Here is a 19809-nt window from a genome sequence, read left to right as displayed (position 1 = left end):
GCCATCACAACTTGAAAACACTTGCTTGGTGTTTCTTCATTATTTTGGGTGATAGTCGATCGAGTTGATGGCGAGGTGATGGTCTGGCTATCATAGGGGAGTCTAGTCATCATAACTTCAGCAAAAATGACTAAATGTGTGAATAATCGAAATATACATAAGTCATCATGCAAAGACACACTCATATGACTCGAGGATGAGACGACTCAAACCATCCAGACATACATGTTCAACATGACTGACTAATGGTGTAAGCAACAAGTGCAACACTCATGATTGATCGCTGACTGACCATGATGATGCTTGTGCAACAGTGAATGGGACTCCGTGTGTGAGTGTGACAAATGATTTCATAGTGAACATAACATGTACATAGGGAGTGAAGACCTTGAGCATGACCAGAACTTGGTCGCAAGCAAGACATTGACATCAACATGCAAAACCTTGGTTGGAATGAACAAGAAAGGTGGGTGCGAATTCTCACACAAGCTCATGGAGTGAACCTGAGTGTATGCAACCATCAAGTGAAACTCTGAAGGGAGGCTCTAAATTTGGGTGTAGGCCAAAATTTTAGAGGGTGGTTGTATCCGCTACAAGAAGTTGGTTGAATTAGTTTCTCGGTGTAGTTTCGTAGCCAAAAACGACCTTCGAGAAACAATACAACATTTTGCACCATTGTTGGGGAACAAAGTAACAAATAAATTTTTTCGTAGGAGAATGATGATTGATTATATCTATTGCTTGCTGGTCAACAAGGAGTAGGCATTAAATACTTGTTGCATTTCTTTCACCTCGCAACTCCACTTTATTTATTTACTGATTCCATGGGTTCCAGATTCTACTAGTTCAAAATCACAAGTGAATCTCTTGTTATGATAATGGCATGCAGCTGCATGTTTTTCTTCCTCTTGTGATGATAAAAAGTATCAAACATCAATAGAGGATGCAATATTTAGAATTGGGTTGTAATTATCAGTCTCCTATGGAATTATATTTTCATATTGTAAATATTTTTCATATATTCAGTTTCTTGGGAAGGGGGTATGTTAGTTAATCCAATGCTCACATGGTTGTGCTCGAAAGATTACTAGACTTGATCATTTATAGCTTCATTTCAATAGGGTAGTTGTGTCTATGATTAAATAAGTCTGTATTCAACAAGTTTGTAGTAGATCAGTTGATTATGGTGTGCAGTTTATGGATATATTTATTTCAACAAAGTAACATTACAATTTTAGTGGCAATGTGGGGCTTGATTGGGATGTGTAGAATAAGTTGCATATTTTCAAGGTCCTTTGATTATGAAACTATTTAAAAAAAATCCAAGTCAAACATTACAACAATATTCATTTGTGTGATCAGTAATGGGGAAGTGATATTGAAGATAAAGAATATGAATATTTGGAGAATTTATGAATTTTTCTAGTGTAGGCAAATGACAAGTTGCAGATTATAGAGTATTTAATTAAGGTAGAATGTTGACTCCATAGCCCAATAGGCTTGATTAGTAGTTACAATATGTGTTTGTTCCAATAAATTTGCAGAGTGTCGGTTGTTGTTTTCAAGTTTCAGGTTACAACCTATAGGTAAAAGACAAAATTGAAATGAATTGATATGACTCCATTGCCCAACATAAAGCCACAAGTCTACCAATTCTCTACATAGCACAATGGGAAGAAGTTCCTTGTTGGATTTGATGTTGTAACATATTTTGACCCCTTTGAATCTTACAATTTTTTTGAAATTAGCTAGTTTGTTCTCTGGCCAAATCCTTTGGCATATACACATTTTCGTGGAAAAATAATTTTATACATGTTGTTGGGTTTTTCTTCATGATAGGTTTTTTAATTTTAAATTGATTTAATTTTATGAAAATATTATCATATAATTTTATAGAATTATTTATTTATTTAAAAGTATAAAAAATATTGGACTTATGCCCCAATATCCAAGTCATCAAACTACATGAAGGGTCCACCATCTACCAAGCTATAAAATATACAAGACAAGACAAGACCATCCCAATGCACCAACCGCCAGGCTAAGCGATGAGCATAGTTTTATGCTCTACACATCGAAATAACTTGGGACTTTTAGCATATATAAACACTAATGAAGCTTATCACCCAGACAATGTGGGATATCTCCTCTCCCATAGCAACAAAACAAAAATAAAAGTGTACATGGAAATATCCCAAGCCCCTATGTAGCCACCATGAATTTAGTTGATGGCACTCAGTATGATAGGTGTACAGATCACATTTGAAGGGTAAGATGAACAGTTTGTGGAATTCCCAGGGTATTTGATGCTTAACAGAAGGGGGTTCTACAATTTCTGGTTTTAAGAAAAGCACCAGTTGGGATCCTATAATATAGGGATCAAAGTCTATTTGTATGACTATTCATTTTGGGTGTTTGTTTGCAAGATTTAGTGTATGAATTCACCAAGTATCATAGTATAAGAGGTATTTGTACAAAGGAATAAAATTGGTCAATTCACTGTAAATATGTGTGTCAAAAGAGGTCTATTAGTCTTGGTTTGAATTGTAGGGTCCATAAAGGGCCATCAATTGAAAGTAGTAATCATCCTATTTTTGTTGCACTTAACCTTTTGATCTTCCTAAAATACCATTATTTTCCAAAGGAGGAATTAATTTATCTACAAAGATATCAAATTGCATGAAAGTTCATCCTTCAACCTTAAAAGGTCAAAGACATTTCATCTCCAAGGGATTGAAGAAGATCAATTTTGTCATTATGCACAGGCTCCAAGGGAGCACTGCACACAGCTCAAAGGATCAGTTATCATCATCAAACACGGGTTCCAAGTGTTTTTCTTAATAGTGATCAAATTGTGAATGAGATTGAGTTAGATCGGTGGGTGTGTCAAGGAGATTGACATGGGGAATTCTGAATTGAAGAGGAAAATTGCGTAGAATCCATTATGCATGGTTTAATTCAGCTGTGGGTGAGGGCTCCATAATACTTGACTAGTAATTCTAATTTCCTTGTTTGTCTGAAATGCTCAAATTATTTATCCATTAGAAGAACCTTTGGGCATCACTTATTCTTCATTAATAATTAGCTAACATGCTTGCTTGGAGTTTATTTTCATAAGGAATTTAAGTTGTTGTGGAATCATTATTGTTTTTGTAGTCATGAAGCTCGATGTAAATGTGTTGCAATCTTTATCCAAGGATGAGTTTCATGTATTGACATCCATCAAAACGTGCAAGAAAAATCATGAAATTGTCCCAATAGAGCTTGTGGATCGAATTGTTGGTCTCAAGCATGGGGGCACTTACAAGAATTTGAGAAAAATGCTTAGGCATAAGCTTGTGCATCATGATTCATCCAAATATGATGGTTATCACCTAACCTACATGGGATATGACTTTCTTGCAATAAAGACATTTGCAAATGACAAGATGATTATAGACGTTGGTCGTTGAATAGGTGTTGGGAAACAATCACACATTTTTGAGGTTGCACAGAAGATGGTAGAACATTCGCAATGGAATTTACAGATTGGAACATATATTATTTAAAGTTGTTAAATCTAAACATGACTATTTGAGACATCAAAAAAACTATAATTGTCTCTAGCTATCAAGACTTGCCTCTCTTAAAGAAATTTACTTTATGAAGGCCCTTGAAGAAAACGATTTTCCAATTCCTAATGCAGTAGACTGTAATTGATATTGTGTTCTAATGTCTCTTGTTCTAGGGTCCAATTTAAGTAGCTGCAACATCCAAAACAAACATTTAATGCTATAATTGGCCTAATTTTTTGACTGGCATAACATGGTCTCATCCACTATGATTTCAATGAGTTCAATATTATTATTGATTGATGAGGAAAATGTCCCAATGATTTACTTTCCCCAAATGGTTTATGTCCCTCATCACAATGCATAAATGTATTTTGATAGAGATGTAGATTGTATATTCAAGTTCATTGAAAAGAGGCTTGCCACCTCTGCTGCTGAGGGGTCAGACGTGTTAGAAGAATTAGATTCATATTCAGATGATGACAAAAGGACATGCTTTGAAGAAATTTCTAAATCAGCTAGTTCCTTGGATAAGGCACTTGCTGCAAGTGGGTTTAGAGAATAGATTCAATATGATTTCGAAAATTTTGTTTTTTGGATGGTAGATATGATGCCACATGTTTACATATCGAAGATAATTGCAGAAGAATAATCAATTTTGCAGGAGACTCTTCTTTTTGGTGAAAATGCTAGTCATATGGAAACAATTTCTGTAGATGTTAATGGTGATTTTGCAGAGGTTTCAGATCATGGAGATAATGTAGATAGTTGTATTGCAAGTGACAAGGTTGTTTCCATTTCTCTTATTAAAGGATGCAATATGTAACAACAAATATCTGCCCAAGATACAAGTATTCAATCCATTCAGTGCAAGAGGAGAAGGAGGATGAAGGGAAGTTCACGTTCATGAGGATGAAGAAGAAATATAAAGATGTGAAGGAGGATCTTCAATAGTCCCAAAAAAGAATTCAATAGAAGGACATGGGAAAGCTATATTTGCTGGTTAAGGTGGTTGAAGAAGATAAATCAAGTGAAATATGAGTTAACAATTGTTACCGATAGGTGTTGTGCACACGTTCTTTGCAAAAGATGAACAACAGGACTAGGGTTTTTCGAAAAGTGATTTTTTTGGAATTTTTTTGTCATTTATAGGTCATGTACACCTTCATCATAGTCAGCAAGTCATCCACCAGAATATTTTGACAAATGGGCATCCATCTATACAATCAGAGAAAGAACACTCTTTTGTTGCACACACCTGTTGCACAAAAATAGAGTAAGATTTTTGGATAGAATTTTTTTACCCCAGCATTGGAAAAAGAAGGATTATATCATGTCATTATTTATGTTTTATTATGTAAACGCTTCATTCATGATATTTTGTACAAGTTCGATGTATTAGGTACGTAGGCAAGATTATAGGTAATAGTCAAAGATACTTTCGTAGTTTCCAAAATAGTGGTTTTTCTTTCTGATCTTTATGAAATCAGTTCCATCTATTGGGGAAGAGGTGGGTTTCAACCTCCTTTCATATAGAAATAATATTTTGTATAGAGTAGACAATTTTGAATGTAGAAAGGTAGGTATGTTGGTCAAATTAGAGAAGAAACTCTTTGTGCATTGCATATTTTATCAAAATTTTCTACTGAATGAATGAAACATAAGGTGATTCGCTATTCGTGAGTCATATTTTTGGTGGTTGTGTGGTCCTTTTATTTTTAAGTATTATTATTTATTTTGATTCCTTTAATGTGCATATTTTTTCTTGGAAAAAATCAAATGTTTGATACAAAATGCACCCTAATGATGCTTTGTTTCAGTTTTACCAAGTTTTCAATGTTTTCTACGTAAAGCAACACTTTAGAATTCATCTATTCTTGATGCTCTGTTGTGTTTTTCTTTCTCTCTTTCTACACTCACCTCCTACAACATTACAATCTAAATCGACAATTGAGGTTGCCAACGTTGCCCGTGTAAAAACATTCCTCTCTTTTCCCTCATATCACTAGACAAAAAAGTTAATTTGAAATGACTCCATTCCCAATGCATCTGCCTCTTTTCTCATCAAGAAGCCTCTAAAAGAAAACTTTTTGAGATGATTACCTATCCTAGTATCCTATTTATTGAAGTAAACGAAGTGAAATATCGCTCTCTAGGCTAGAAGTGCTAGATTTTGGCCTTAAGTGGTTTATGGTTACCTCTGCAATTTTCCTCCTTAGCCTAGGAAAACTACAGAGTGCTAACATTCTGGTGACCATAATAGAGATCAAAAGGTTCCATCTACCCTGGGAAAGATAATGGAGTTTGAGATCTGATTACTGATGATGGACAATAGTCAGACACAAGAAGGCTGTACCATTCCCTTGGCAACTCCAATCAAGAAAAATCCATATTTTCAAGTCCCACTAGTGTTTCCTCATTTTCAAGATGAATTCTCAATCTAGAAGGTATGCTCCCATGAATCAAGATCACATTCTAGGTTTTTCAAATTGGATTCTTTGAATAGATTAACAATCATATTTTCCAAAATTCAAAGATGAAAAAGGAGATGATGTTGCCTTTCATTTGACCAAATTTCATATGCACATACAAAGATTATGAGTTGATTTTCACAAGGACTATTTAATGAGGATTTTTATGGTCACTTTAGAAGAAAAATCATGGTGTTGATATGTAGGATTGTATGATCCTAGTGTTTATTCCCTTAAAGACTTCTACACAATGTTCTGTAAGAACTATAAAGACAGTTACTCTTCTATAATGTTGGTTGAAACCTTTTGTGGAGGTTTTGATAGTCTTCTTCAACATTTGGGAATTGATATTGATGATGAGGATTTGATGGATAATGAAATCAAGGAAACCCTATCTGAACTATCTTCTCATCAGGAAAGCATAATAGTAGGAGCTAGCTTCCATGACATTTAGGACAATCTTTAGCATAATACAATTTCTCCTTTTTATTATAGATCAAAATTTTGATGTTAAAATTCATAGTTTTGTCCTTGAGAATGATGATGAAACTCTAGAGTACTCAAAATATTTAAAGAATGAAAAGAGTGATTTGGATAAGCTATCATATTTTGGTATTCTCCAACTGAGTCATTTACTCCAATAAACAATCTGATTAGATTCAATGAAGATTTGATACCTACATATGACCACTATGATTTAGAGCTTAAATTAGGATATAAAAAATGAAATGTTGTTCTAGGTCCTTTGGATAACCAAAATGAGATTATTTTGAGTTGAAAAAATAATGTTTTGATCTTTTAGCTCATCATGAAGAGGTTTATCAAAGGAATATTTTTGAATTTGTATATGATACTTTATAGCCTGAAATAGGGGAACACAACGAGGGCATAGTTATTTTTTATTCCTTTGAAGATCAAGGTTATACTCTTGTTGAAGTACATGAAACTTTGTGTTTAGACAATCTTAAAACACATGCCATGGTTATTATTCAAAAATCTATAGATCTTTTCCCTGAATTGCATGATAAGAGAGATGAACACTTGTCTCCTTTCTCATTCAAGGATGGTCTAAATACTGTTGAATAAGAAACAAAGTAGCTAGTAATAAATCGTGAAAAAAAATCCTTACTCAATGATCGACAAATACATAAGCAATCCCTTCATGATTTCCATGACCCTTTTAGCGGGTTGTTGTAATCATTAAAACATGAGAATGTGGTTGTATTTATGGAATTTGAAGAGGTTTTTAGTGGAATGTTTGAGTTTCCATTTTATGAGTTTATTTTTATGATTGTAGAAGCTCAACGCAAGATTTAGTTATGTAGCCATTTTCTTGACTGGTTTCATTAGAATTTTTTTATTACTTGATTGGGTAGAGACTTTTAATAGGTTAGAGTAAGAAATTACATGAAATAAGCTTGCTTGGGAAAGCATGAAATTTGGTTTGGTTTTCAATAGTAATGTGTGCAGCTTCAGTATTGGTGCTGTTAGGATATTCCGACACATAGGAAATAGTTAAGTTCAACTTGGTCTAGTATAGAGTTAGCTATAGAGTTAGGTAAAGTGTGTTTCTTTACCGTTGTACATTTTGTAACTTACAATCCGACGGTCACGATATGTAGTGATCCGACGGTTCACTCTCTCCTCGGTATTACCGACACTTAATCCGTGGCTTGACACCCGATTGGTCCATGAGTTCTATTTAAAGCGCATGGAGGGTCATTGTTCGGGTAATCCGTGCATGAGAGAAGCTTATGTAAATTTTCATTCTTTGATTAATAAATTGCCTGTAGTAGCCACGTTGGCACAGGCCGTGGATTGTTTCCCTCTTTGAGGGTTTTAACCACGTCAAAAATACTGGTGTATTGATCTGTGATCTGGTTGTGAGCGGTGTCCTTTTGGTGTTCTTTCTGAGGAACTTACCCTGTAGATTCCTACATGGTATCAGAGCTATTTGAGGGCCGCGTCCGTTGGTGATCCAAATCTGAAGCTGGTAGAACTGCATCCGACTGTCGTTTCCTAGATCTGCTGTTTCTAACTGCTTTCGGGCCGAGAGGACTGCTCTGTTGTGTTCGGAGCATCTATTCCAGTGAGGAACCCCTTTCGTTTCACGCGAAAAGGTTTCCGGTAGCCCTAGCTGCATCATTTTTAAGATCTGGAGGTATACAGTCTTTATTTGCAGTTTACTGTTATTTTCTCTCTGCTTATTTTGGTTTCAGTTTATTTAGATTTTTTCTTAACCGGATCTATACCTTTCATTTCTGCGTATGCTCTTTGCCCTGCGACTCTGTGCGATCTGGGAAAATCAAAAACAGAAAGGAAGGATTTTTCTCATGTGTATGCTCTTTTCCCTGGACCTTAGTGTGATCTCGGAAAATCAGAAACATTGAGAAAAATATTTAGTTTTTCGGCTAAAGCTAACTTTGAGCCGCAAGGTTCATTTTTTAAAATATCTAGTTTTTTGGCTAAAGCTAACTTCGAGCCATAAGGTTCGTTTTCTTTGCATGTCCGTGTTGGGTTTTGTGTTTTGTGTTTTGTAGGGAAAAAGAGCTTTCTCAAGGCAAGCACGCAAACCAAGGCCCCCACCCCTCTCTCTCACTCTCTCTCTCTCTCTCTCTCTCTCTCTCTCTCTCTCTCAAATTTTTTGTATAGATCAATTGGTTCAAAGCTATTTTAAGAGAGTAGAGGTCTTGAGTTCAAGTCTCCATTTTGTGGGGGCGGATTTTTTCATTTTCGCACATTCGCGCACTTTGCCGGCAACTTCAACAATTGTTTTTCAAAAATCCATAACTTCTTCATCCGGAAGCCTTTTTCAGAGACGTTTTTTTTAAAACCGCCTAATTTTTCGAGATCTATCCATTGGAACACTTACTTTCAGCATCTTCAGCTTCAGTTTTTTTTAAAATGGAAAGTCCATGCCAAGTCATTCTTGACAGCACCAACTACTTCCAATGGATATCCTACATGGAAGATTTACTTAGAAGTAAATGTCTCTACAGAATAGCCACAGGCCAAGAGAAGAAACCAAAAGATGAAGACAAGGCTGCAAAATGGGAAAATAGACAAGATCAAGCACGTGGTTTGATAGGAATGTTTATTTCTCCTGATCTTAGATTCCATATTGCAGAACTTGATACTCCTCATGGAAGCCTTGGAAGCAGCAATGAAGAAGCATAACATCAATTTGGGGCAACCTTCAACTTCAGGAATGGCACTTTCTGCATGTCATTGTCAATCATCTCAGTCTGGTTATGCATTAAATGTATCTTCTTCTTCTCATTCTCATGAGTGGCTCATTGATTCTGGAGCCTCTTATCACATGGCCAAAAACCAAGCCATGTTTTCTTCTTTAAATGATTGTAACACCAAAAATATATATGTTGGTGATGATAGATCTCTTAATGTTGTAGGGACTGGAACTGTTCATCTAGACAATGGTCAGTTTAATGATGTTTTATGTGTTCCTACCTTATCCTGCAACCTTCTATCTGTATATCAGATAACTCATTCAGGTGAAGGTAAAATTGTTGAATTTTCACCTCATGATGTTGTAATCAAGGATCTGAGAGATCCTAAACAGATTCTAGCTACTGGTATTGCTGATGATTCCACAAGGTTGTATAAGTTTCACAACTTTGGGTCATCAAATCTTCCCTCAGTATTTGTTGCTCATAATGATGAAGTGAGCAAACTTTGGTCCATGAGCGATTTGGTCACTTAAACTATCGCTCCCTTCAGCGTCTATGTCAAGAAAATATGGTGACAGGTCTTCCTATGGTATCTTGCAGAGATGGTGTTTGTTCCGGATGTGTAGTCGGAAAACATCATCGGGACAGTTTTGAAAAACGTGCCTCTTGGCACGCCTCAGCCCCTTTACAGCTTGTGCACAGTGATTTATGTGGTCCACTTCCTGTTCCTTCATTCTCTGGCTGCAAGTATTTCTTAACTTTCAATGATGATTTCTCCAGACACACTTGGGTATACTTCTTAAAACTCAAGAGCGAAGTATTTAACACATTTTTGGCCTTCAAAGCCTTTGTTGAAAAACAATCTGGACATCAAATTCCTAAGCTAAGAACTGATAATGGTGGAGAATATGTTAAAAACACATTCATCAACTTTTGCACCGAAAATGGAATTCAAATGCAACATACTGTTCCATACACTCCACAACAAAATGGTGTAGCTGAAAGGAAAAATCGCACCTTAAAGGAAATGGCTAATTGTATGCTGCAATCTAAAGGACTCAGTATTAGTTTTTGGGCTGAAGCAATTAATTGTGCAAATTAGATAATAAAATCGCACTCCTACTAAGGTTCTAAAGAATATCACTCCAGAAGAAGCTTGGAGTTCCATTAAACCAGATGTAAGTCACTTTCGTGTTTTTGGAAGTGAAGCATGGGCCCATATTCCAGATGAAAAGCATAAAGCTTTAGAACCTAAGAGTGAGAAATGTACTTTTGTTGGATATTCTGAAGATGTAAAAGGTTATAGACTTATTCCATTTAAGTCCAAAAATGTTATCATTAGAAGAGATGTAAAATTTGATGAAAATAAATCAGCCTGCGAGCCTAGTCCGGCGGATGTGCCACCTCTTCCTATCTCTTCTACTTTTGAAAACATTTCTTCTTCAGATGATGAAAGTGAGGATGACAATCCTCCCCCACCTTCTCAGGATCCTCAACTTCCACGATGGGTTCGTGCTACTCGGGATGCAGCAGGTGATCTTGCCGGTGATCCTACAGATCAACAACGTACACGTTCTCAGTTTGAAAGAGCCTCTTCTTTACTGGCTCAAGCTCCAGTAAATCATGATCCTAACACTTTTGCAGAAGCTTCAGGCCATCCACATTGGGAAGCAGCTATGAATGAAGAATATCATTCATTGTTGGCGAATGATACATGGGATCTTGTTCCTCTACCAAAGGGACGCAAACTTGTTAGATGTAAATGGGTTTACAGAACCAAGTATGGACCAGATGGGAAAGTTGATAAACATAAAGCTCGTCTTGTTGCTAAGGGCTTTTCACAGGTTGAAGGCATTGACTACACTGAAACCTTCTCCCCTGTTGCCAAAATGAACTCTATCCGCCTTGTTCTTTCCCTTGCTGCCTCTTTAAAATGGGAAGTCCATCAGATGGATGTTAAATCTGCCTTCTTGCATGGGGACTTGCATGAAGAAATCTATATGGAACAACCCATTGGCTTCATCCAAACAGACTCCAGCCTTGTATGTCGACTTAAGAAATCTATTTATGGTCTCAAGCAAGCTCCTCGGCTTGGTATGCCAAAATGGATAGCTTTCTTTTAGAATCTGGCTTTTCTAGGTGTTATTCTCAGAATACTGTCTACACCAAGAAAGTGGGCAACTCCCTTATCATCCTTGTTCTTTATGTTGATGATCTTATTCTTACTGGTAGTGATCCCAACCTTATAAACCATGTGAAGTCCAGCCTTAAAAAGAAATTTGAAATGACAGACTTAGGACACTTACACTATTTTCTCGGTCTTCAAGTCTTGCAATCCAAGGAGGGTATTTCCCTTTCCCAGTCCAAGTATGCTTGTGATATTCTTCGTCATTTTCACATGGAAGACTGTAAGCCAGCCCCTTCTCCCTTTCAGTCTGGAGTAAAACTTTCAGTCTCTTATACTTCTCCTGAAGTTGATGCTACCTTATACCGTCAACTTGTAGGAAAACTCTTGTATTTAACCCATACTCGTTCTGACCTTTCCTTTGTTGTTGGCCTTGTTGCTCGTTTTATGCAAAACCCCCGTGAAAGTCATTGGAAAGCAGCTAAAAGAATACTTCGTTATGTTCGAGGTACAGTACAGTTTGGGATTCATTACAGTGCCAAAGCAGCTCCTCTATTAGTTGGTTTCACTGATTCTGATTGGGCTGGTGACCCTGATGATCGGAAGTCTACTGCCGGTTATGTCTTCACTCTTAGTTCAGGACCTATTACATGGGCTTGTAAGAAACAGGCTGCCATTTCTCTTTTGTCAGCAGAAGCAGAGTATCGTGGTGCCGTGGAAGCTAGTAAGGAAGCCTTGTGGCTTCGTCAGATCCTATCAGAGTTTGGCTTTGAGCAGCAGCATCCAACCACACTTTGGTGTGATAATCAAAGTGCCATTCAGCTATGCAAAGATCCAGTCCAGCATCAGCGCAGCAAACACATTGAACTGCACATGCACTTCATCAGAAAGCTCATTCATGACCATGTTCTTGAAGTGCAATATTGTTCAACAGATGATCAGGTTGCAGACATCTTCAAAAAGGCTCTCACAGAGGCGAAGTTCAGTAAAATTCGATATATGCTAGGAGTTCAGGAAGTTGTCACTAAGGGGGGATAGGCTCTAGTGCCTCCTTCCTTCTCCTATTGTGTCATATTTGTAAATCCTTCAATCCTATCCCAAGTTGTTCTTAAGGGGGGATGTTAGGATATTCCGACACATAGGAAATAGTTAAGTTCAACTTGGTCTAGTATAGAGTTAGGTATAGAGTTAGGTAAAGTGCGTTTCTTTACCGTTGTACATTTTGTAACTTACAATCCAACGGTCACGATATGTAGTGATCTGACGGTTCACTCTCTCCTCGGTATTACCGACACTTGATCCGTGGCTTGACACCCGATTGGTCCATGAGTTCTATTTAAAGCGCATGGAGGGTCATTGTTCGGGTAATCCGTGCATGAGAGAAGCTTATGTAAATTTTCATTCTTTGATTAATAAATTGCCTGTAGTAGCCACGTTGGCACAGGCCGTGGACTATTTCCCTCTTTGAGGGTTTTAACCACGTCAAAAATACTGGTGTATTGATCTGTGATCTGGTTGTGAGCGGTGTCCTTTTGGTGTTCTTTCTGAGGAACTTACCCTGTAGATTCCTACAGGTGCAACGTTGAATTAGCTTTAGTTTTTAGTTTGAATAATGGTTTTGATTTAGCTTGAGGATTGTAACAAGTTGTTAATTTTTTTTAAATTACAATGGTTCCAGAGCATACACCATCATGAAATGATTAGGCTACTAGTCTATGGTGTTCTTTGCACCTCATTGGGATGTTTCCATCCCCATTGAAGAAAATTTTAGTGTCCTATAATACAGGGATCAAAGTGTGTTTGTCTGACTATTCATTTTGGGTGTCTATTTGCAAGATTTAGTCTATGAATTTACCAAGTATCATATTCTAAGAGATCTTTATACAAAAGACTCAAATTGGTGAAGTCATTGTAAATATGTGTCAAAAGAAGTCTATTAGTCTTGGTTTTCATTGTAGTTTCCATAAGAGGTAATCATTTGAAATTAGTAATCATCCTATTTTTGTTGCACTTAACCTTTTGATCTTCCTTAAGTACCATTATTTGCAAAAGGAGAAACAAATTTCTCTACAAAGCTATCAAATTGAATGCAAGTTCATCCTTCAAACTTCAAAGTTTGTGTACATTTCATCTCGAGGGGCTTGAAGAAGATCATTTTTGTCACGATGCACAGGCTACATGGGAACGCTACACACATCTCAAAGGATCAATTATCCTCATCAAATGCGGGTTCAAGGTGTTTTCTTAATCGTGATAAAATTGGAAAGAGGTTGAATTAGCTCAATGGGTCTGTCAAGGAGATTGACATAGGGTAGTCCCCATTGTAGAGGAAAATCGCCTAAAATCCATTGTGCATCATTTAACTCAGCTGCAAGTAAGGGCTCCAACGTACTCGACTGGTAGCTTTGATTTCCTTGTTTCTCTGAAATCCTCATATTATCCAAGCTCTAGAAGCACCTTTGGGAAGCCATTACTCTTCATTAATAATTAGCGAGCAAGATTGCTTGGAGTTTCTTTTCAGAAGGGTTTTAAGCTATTGTGGAATCAATCTAGTTTTCTAGTCACGAAGCTCGATGTCAATGTGTTGTGATATTTATCCAATGATGAGTTTCGTGTACTCATAACCATCGAAATGGGCATGAAAAATCATGAAATTATCGAAGCAGAGTTTGTGGATCGAATTGTTGGTATCAAGCATGAGGGCACTTACATGAATTTGAGAACATTGCTTAGGCATAAACTTATGCATCATGATTCATCTAAATATGATGGTTATCACCTAACCTACATGGGATATCACTTTCTTGGAATAAATACATTTGGAAATCGTGGCATCATTGTAGGTGTTGTTCATCGAATAGATGTTGGGAAAGAATCATATATTTTCAAGGTTTCCATAGAGGATGGTAGAACATTGGCAATGAAATTCCACAGATTGGGTCAGACATCATTTAAATTTGTTCAATCTAAGTCTGACGATTTGAGAAATCGAAACAACTATAATTGGCTCTACCTATCACGACTTTCTACTCTTAAAGAATTTTCCTTTATGAAGGACCTTGACCAACATGGTTTTCTACTTCCTAATCCAGTAGACCGTAATCGACATTGTGTTCTAATGTCTCTTGTTCGAGGGTCCAATTTAGCAACTGCAACATCCAGAAAAGAAATTTAATATTATAATTGGCCTAATTTGTCGACTAGAAGAACATGTTCTCATCCACTATGATTTCAATGAGTTAAATATTATGATTTATCACGAGGAAAATGTCACAATGTCTGACTTTCCAAAAATGGTTTATTTCCCTTATTGCAATGAACAAATATATTTTGATAGAGAAGTAAATTATATATTCAAGTTCTTTGAAAAGAGGTTTGTCAGCTTTACTACTGAATGATTAGATGTGCTAGAAGAATTAGATTTAGATTCAAATGATGATAGAAGGCCATGCTTTGAAGCAATGGCTAAATCAACTCGTTCCTTGTATAAGGAACTTATTGCAAGTGGGATCACATAAAGATTCAGGATGATTTGGAAAAGGTTTTTTGGGAAGGAAGATAGTAATCATGCCCCAATTTTAGATATTGAATAAAATCTAGAAGAAGAATCAATTTCCCAAGAGGCTCTATCTAGTGGTGAAAACACTAGTCATCTCAAAACTATTTTTTTAGATGTTAACGATTATTTTTCAGAGGTTTCAGATCATGGGGATAATGTAGATAGTTGTAGTGCAAGTGATTGCGTTTCTGCTATTTCTATTTTAAAAGATACAAATGGATCAAAAAATATCTTCACAAGATACAAGTATCCAATCTAGATAGTGAAAGAGGAGAAGGAGGATGAAAGGAAGTTCACATTCATGAAGATGAAGAAGAAATATAAAGATGTGAAGGAGGATCTTCAACAGGCCCAACAAATAACTCAACAAAAGCATAGGAGAAAGCTATATTTTCTGGTTGAGGGAGTCGAAGAAGAGAAATCAGGTGAAAAGACGAGTGGACAATTACTACCCAAAGGTGCTGCATACAAGATGAGCAGCAGGAATAGGGTTTCTCGAAAATGGGCATTTTTAGAAAAAAAAATTGGTATTTACAGGTCATGGACACCTTCATCACAATCAACAGGTTATCCACCAACAATTTTCAACAAATGTGCATCCATTTATGCAGTCAGAGAAAGAACGCTCTTTTGATGTGCACAGGTGTTGCACACAGATACAATCAGCTTTTTGGACAAAATATTTTTGACCCCAACATTGGAAAAAGAAGGATTTTATCATGTAATTATTTATTTTTTAGTATATAAACACTTCACTCATGATATTTTGTACAAGTTCAATGTATTAGGTATGTAGGAAATATTATAGCTAATAGTCAAAGATACTTTCCTAATTTCCAGAATATTGGTTTTTCTTTCCTGCCTTTAAGAAATCAATTCCATCTATTAGGGAATAGGTGGGTTTTGAGCTCCTTTGATATAGAAACAATACTTTGTATATAGTAGAGGATTTTGAATGTAGAAAGGTAGGGATGTTGGTCAGATTAGAGAAGAAATTCTTTGTGCACTGTATATTTTATCAAATTTTGCTAGCGAATGAATGAAATGGAAGGTGATTTGCAGGGATTCATGAGTCATATTTGTCATGGTTGTACACTCCTTTGATTTGTAAGTCTTCTTATGTATTTCCATTCCTTTAATGTGCATCTCCTTACTTGGAAAAAACTAGATGTTTGATACAAAATTCATCCTAATGATGCTTTGTTTTAGTTTTCCCAAATTTTCAATGTTCTCTGCTTAAATCAACACTTTAGAATCCATTTGTGATTGATTCTGTATTGTGTTTTTCTTTCGCTATTTCTACACTCACCTCCTACAACAATTTAATCTAAATCTACCATCGAAGTTGCCTATCTTGCCCCTGTAGAAAAAATCCTCTCTTTTCCCTCATATCACTAGACAAATTTTATTTTACATGATTCCATACCCAACGATTCTGCCTCTTTTCACATCAACAAACCTCTAAAATAAAACTTTTAGAGCTGATTACCTAGCCTAATATCCTTTTTGTTGAATTAAACCAAGTGAGATAGCCCTCTCCAAGATAGAAGGGCTATATTTTAGCCTAAAGTGGTTTGCGGTTTCCTCTGCAATTTTCCTCCTCAGTCTAGGAAAACTATGGAGTGCTAACACCACCTTTTCATATGTGGTTCCTTGTGAAAAATTACGGGGGTTACCTCCTAAAAACTGCTTACTTGTAAGATCCCCTTCGCATTCGACTTTTGAAAACCACTATACAGTGACAACATGTTTGCTAGGTTTTTGTTACCTTACTACAAATGCCATCACTCTTTTTAGCTAAATGTAGGTGGCACGCATGAAGCCAAATCATGTTATTTTCAAATTTTTTTCTTGGCACGTAGTCACTCATGGGACTCTTAGAGCTTGAAAAACATTTATAGGGTTCGTAATTGTCTAGGAATTGTTGCAGGTTAATTCTACTTGTCCTATCATAATAATATGCTATACTAACAAATTCCAAGTCTATGAGTTTGGAAAAATCTAGGTAAGGATGGGATCCTAAACCATCAGTGTTACTCTAAGTGAATATATAAAGGAATGATGTTGTGTAGTCCATGTTTTGAAAGGATGGTATATAATCAACGTTTGGGGTTGTTTCCACAGTCTTGGTTTGAATGAAAAATTATAGACTCAACATGGGGATTAGGCATTGGTACTATTTTATGTAGCTTGTTGGTAAAATAATGGATTTCATCACCATCGTGAGTGTCATCCAAGCATGTGGACATTTCGTAGATCTGTAACAAGTTTTGTCAGGCTGGTCCATCATTGGAAACTTACTATAGCTGAGTGAAAAAAACACCACCAGAAATTCATGGAATGGGCAAGGAAATATAGACTTGCTTATTCCATTCATACTCAAGCCACACCTAGGGTCGCTGTTAATTCATTGCAGGTTGTGAAAAAATTAATGGTCACCAAATTATTCATCATCCCAAGAAATAAATTATCAAATTCTGTATGAATCCCAACCAAAGAGAAGAATATGGTCATCATGAGTGATTATGGAGACTACCACTGCATGGTCAAGAAAGGGTACTTACAAAACTTCTTAGAGTTAAAACTTAGAAATAGAAGAACATCCATTCCCTTCACGAAACTATGTTTCATAGCATAATGGATAAAATAGATTCTCAATTAGTGCCTGCAGAGGGTGTGAACCTCAAGCAAATTTTCAACAATGAACTATTTACATTTGCTTTGAAAGTAGTGATAGGTCGAGACATTGAATCCATATATGTTGAAGAGATAGGAAATATATTGTTTGGATGGGAAATCTATGAGATATTGGTAGTTGACCCTATGAAACGTGTAATATTTGTAATGGATTGAAGTAATTTATTTCTGTATCTGATGTCGGTTCCTTAATAGAACATGGAAGAGATAATGAAATGAATAGAAATAAGAAGAAATTTCATGCTCATAGCTCTGATTGAAGACCAAAGGAAACTTTTTTCTCTTGGAAATGATCCCAACTATTATCTAGATATATTGTTGATTGAGGAAGCATGATAGTTGATGAAAATATAGTTGGATATGTTGATATGAGAGAAAATCAGTGAGGCCATCGACACGACTCTCATTACTGTAGACTGGACAATGTTTTGACTCTCTAAGAATCGTCATTCTCAAGATTTCCTATACAGAGTTTGCAAGAGAAATTTTTGACAATATGAGTATAAGAAGTGTGGTTGCATAGACTACAATTATTTTTGTTTATGTTCAAAATGGTATGGAAAATGAGGCCTTCAATCTGTTTCATGAAATGCTACAGGTAAGTGTTCCTCCTCACCTGGTGAACATGAATATGGAATATATGGGAATGGTGAGGATGTTCTTGTTATTTTTAGTCAAATACAACATAGATACTTGTAGCCAAATGGCATTACATTCATTTTTATTTTATTTAGATGTAGTACTGCAATCCTAGTGAATTAAGGTTGGCAATGATATAACTGTATGACTCTAGACTATGTGATCACACATGTTGTAGAACACTATGTCTACATGGGCGACCTTCAGGGTGTGTTGCGCATCCAAATGAGATACAATAATCTATTGGAAAGATGCCAATATAACCTAGTACTAGTGTGTGTGGGGCCTTTCTTGGTTCATGCGAAATTCATCACAATATAGATCTAGGAGAACATGTGGTAGAACTTCTTTTCAAGTTAGACTATGATAATATCAGGTATTAGCTATTGTTGTATAATATAAATGATTCATTTGCTAAATGGGATGATACAGTGAAGATGAGAATAATGATGAAAGATAAGGGGGGAAGAAACCCCTATACATCTAAACTTGTAGGTATTTGTAAATGATCCATAAGATTGAAGGAAAATCCTCAACTTCCTAGTTATGAGAATGAGAATGCCAGAGTTTTATTAGTTACTAGGGCCCAACCTACATAATCTGACAAACTTATCCCTAATATTCAAATATCCTTATTCAAAAATATCCATAAAGAATGCAAGAAAGGAATAACTTTAATTGCAAAATGAGCCAAGGTAGCACAATTACAAATAGAAAATAACACAATAGCAACGTTAGAGTGTTTTCTAAGAAACAAAACATGAAAATGTTAGATGGCAAGGTTGAAAATCAGTGAAACATTCAAAATTTAAAGGGACCAATACGCATTAGAATTTATCAAAATAGATAATGTCTTGCATATAAAGATTGCACAGAGCAATACAAGGAATTTAAAGTTAAGAATTTTTTTATTTTTATTTTTCAATATGCTATCATTTGGAAATCCTTCAAGGGATACACCAAAAGGCACAAGTTTATGTGGAATATATTAAATGCTTCTAATCGATGAAGGGATCAAGTATATATGTTTTGGCCCATGGGTAAGAAAATCACTCTATGGAATTCTTTCAAAGAAAAATGGCTATGAACTCTCTTGGAAAAGGGAAGTTTTCATATTTTAAGGAAGGAACAGGTTGAGTTTTTCATGCACTGGACTTCACTAGTCAAAATGGGAAGACAAATTATGCATTTATTTATTCATTCTCAATTTATGATAGTTGCAGTGCTTGCTGTTAGATATTATGGAAAACTTATTGATATAGCAATATAATCAAACTTGTGTTTGTTCTTAAATTGTATTGGTGTCTGCATGAAACCACCAATTTGTGAATTATAATAGAGGTTATACAGTTAGAGGTGCATGTCAGTGATTTAAAGGATGAGAACACCTGGGAAAAATATTAACAATCGTCATTTTTATGATGTTTGTGCTAGCTTTTATACGAGACTTACTATAGTTTGGGAACATACCTAAGAGGAAAGAAAACATAAAGTCAATGCTAGTGATAAATTCAATGTATTTCCTTTCACATTGCCCAGTCCTAGTGTAAAGATGTTTGTACACAATTCTATGATGGAA

General features: G+C 35.9%; 3 pseudogenes; all 3 read left to right on the top strand.

Annotated features, from left to right (window-relative positions):
• The window catches only part of LOC149178420 (ent-kaurene oxidase-like), a 54583-nt pseudogene extending 36500 nt beyond the window's left edge, over positions 1–18083 (top strand).
• On the top strand, positions 3159–4116 carry LOC149178422 (uncharacterized; annotated as a pseudogene).
• LOC149178421 (uncharacterized) lies at positions 4249–14733 on the top strand (annotated as a pseudogene).
• Positions 18084–19809: the final 1726 nt, after the last annotated feature.

This window comes from Pinus tabuliformis, chromosome 4_1, assembly GCF_031772625.1.
Source record: "Pinus tabuliformis cultivar Carrire ecotype Pingquan chromosome 4_1, CPIR1, whole genome shotgun sequence".
In the NCBI taxonomy this organism is placed as follows: domain Eukaryota; kingdom Viridiplantae; phylum Streptophyta; class Pinopsida; order Pinales; family Pinaceae; genus Pinus; species Pinus tabuliformis.
The sequence above is the reverse complement of the archived record's forward strand: the minus strand, read 5'-3'. Positions and strand labels throughout refer to the sequence as shown.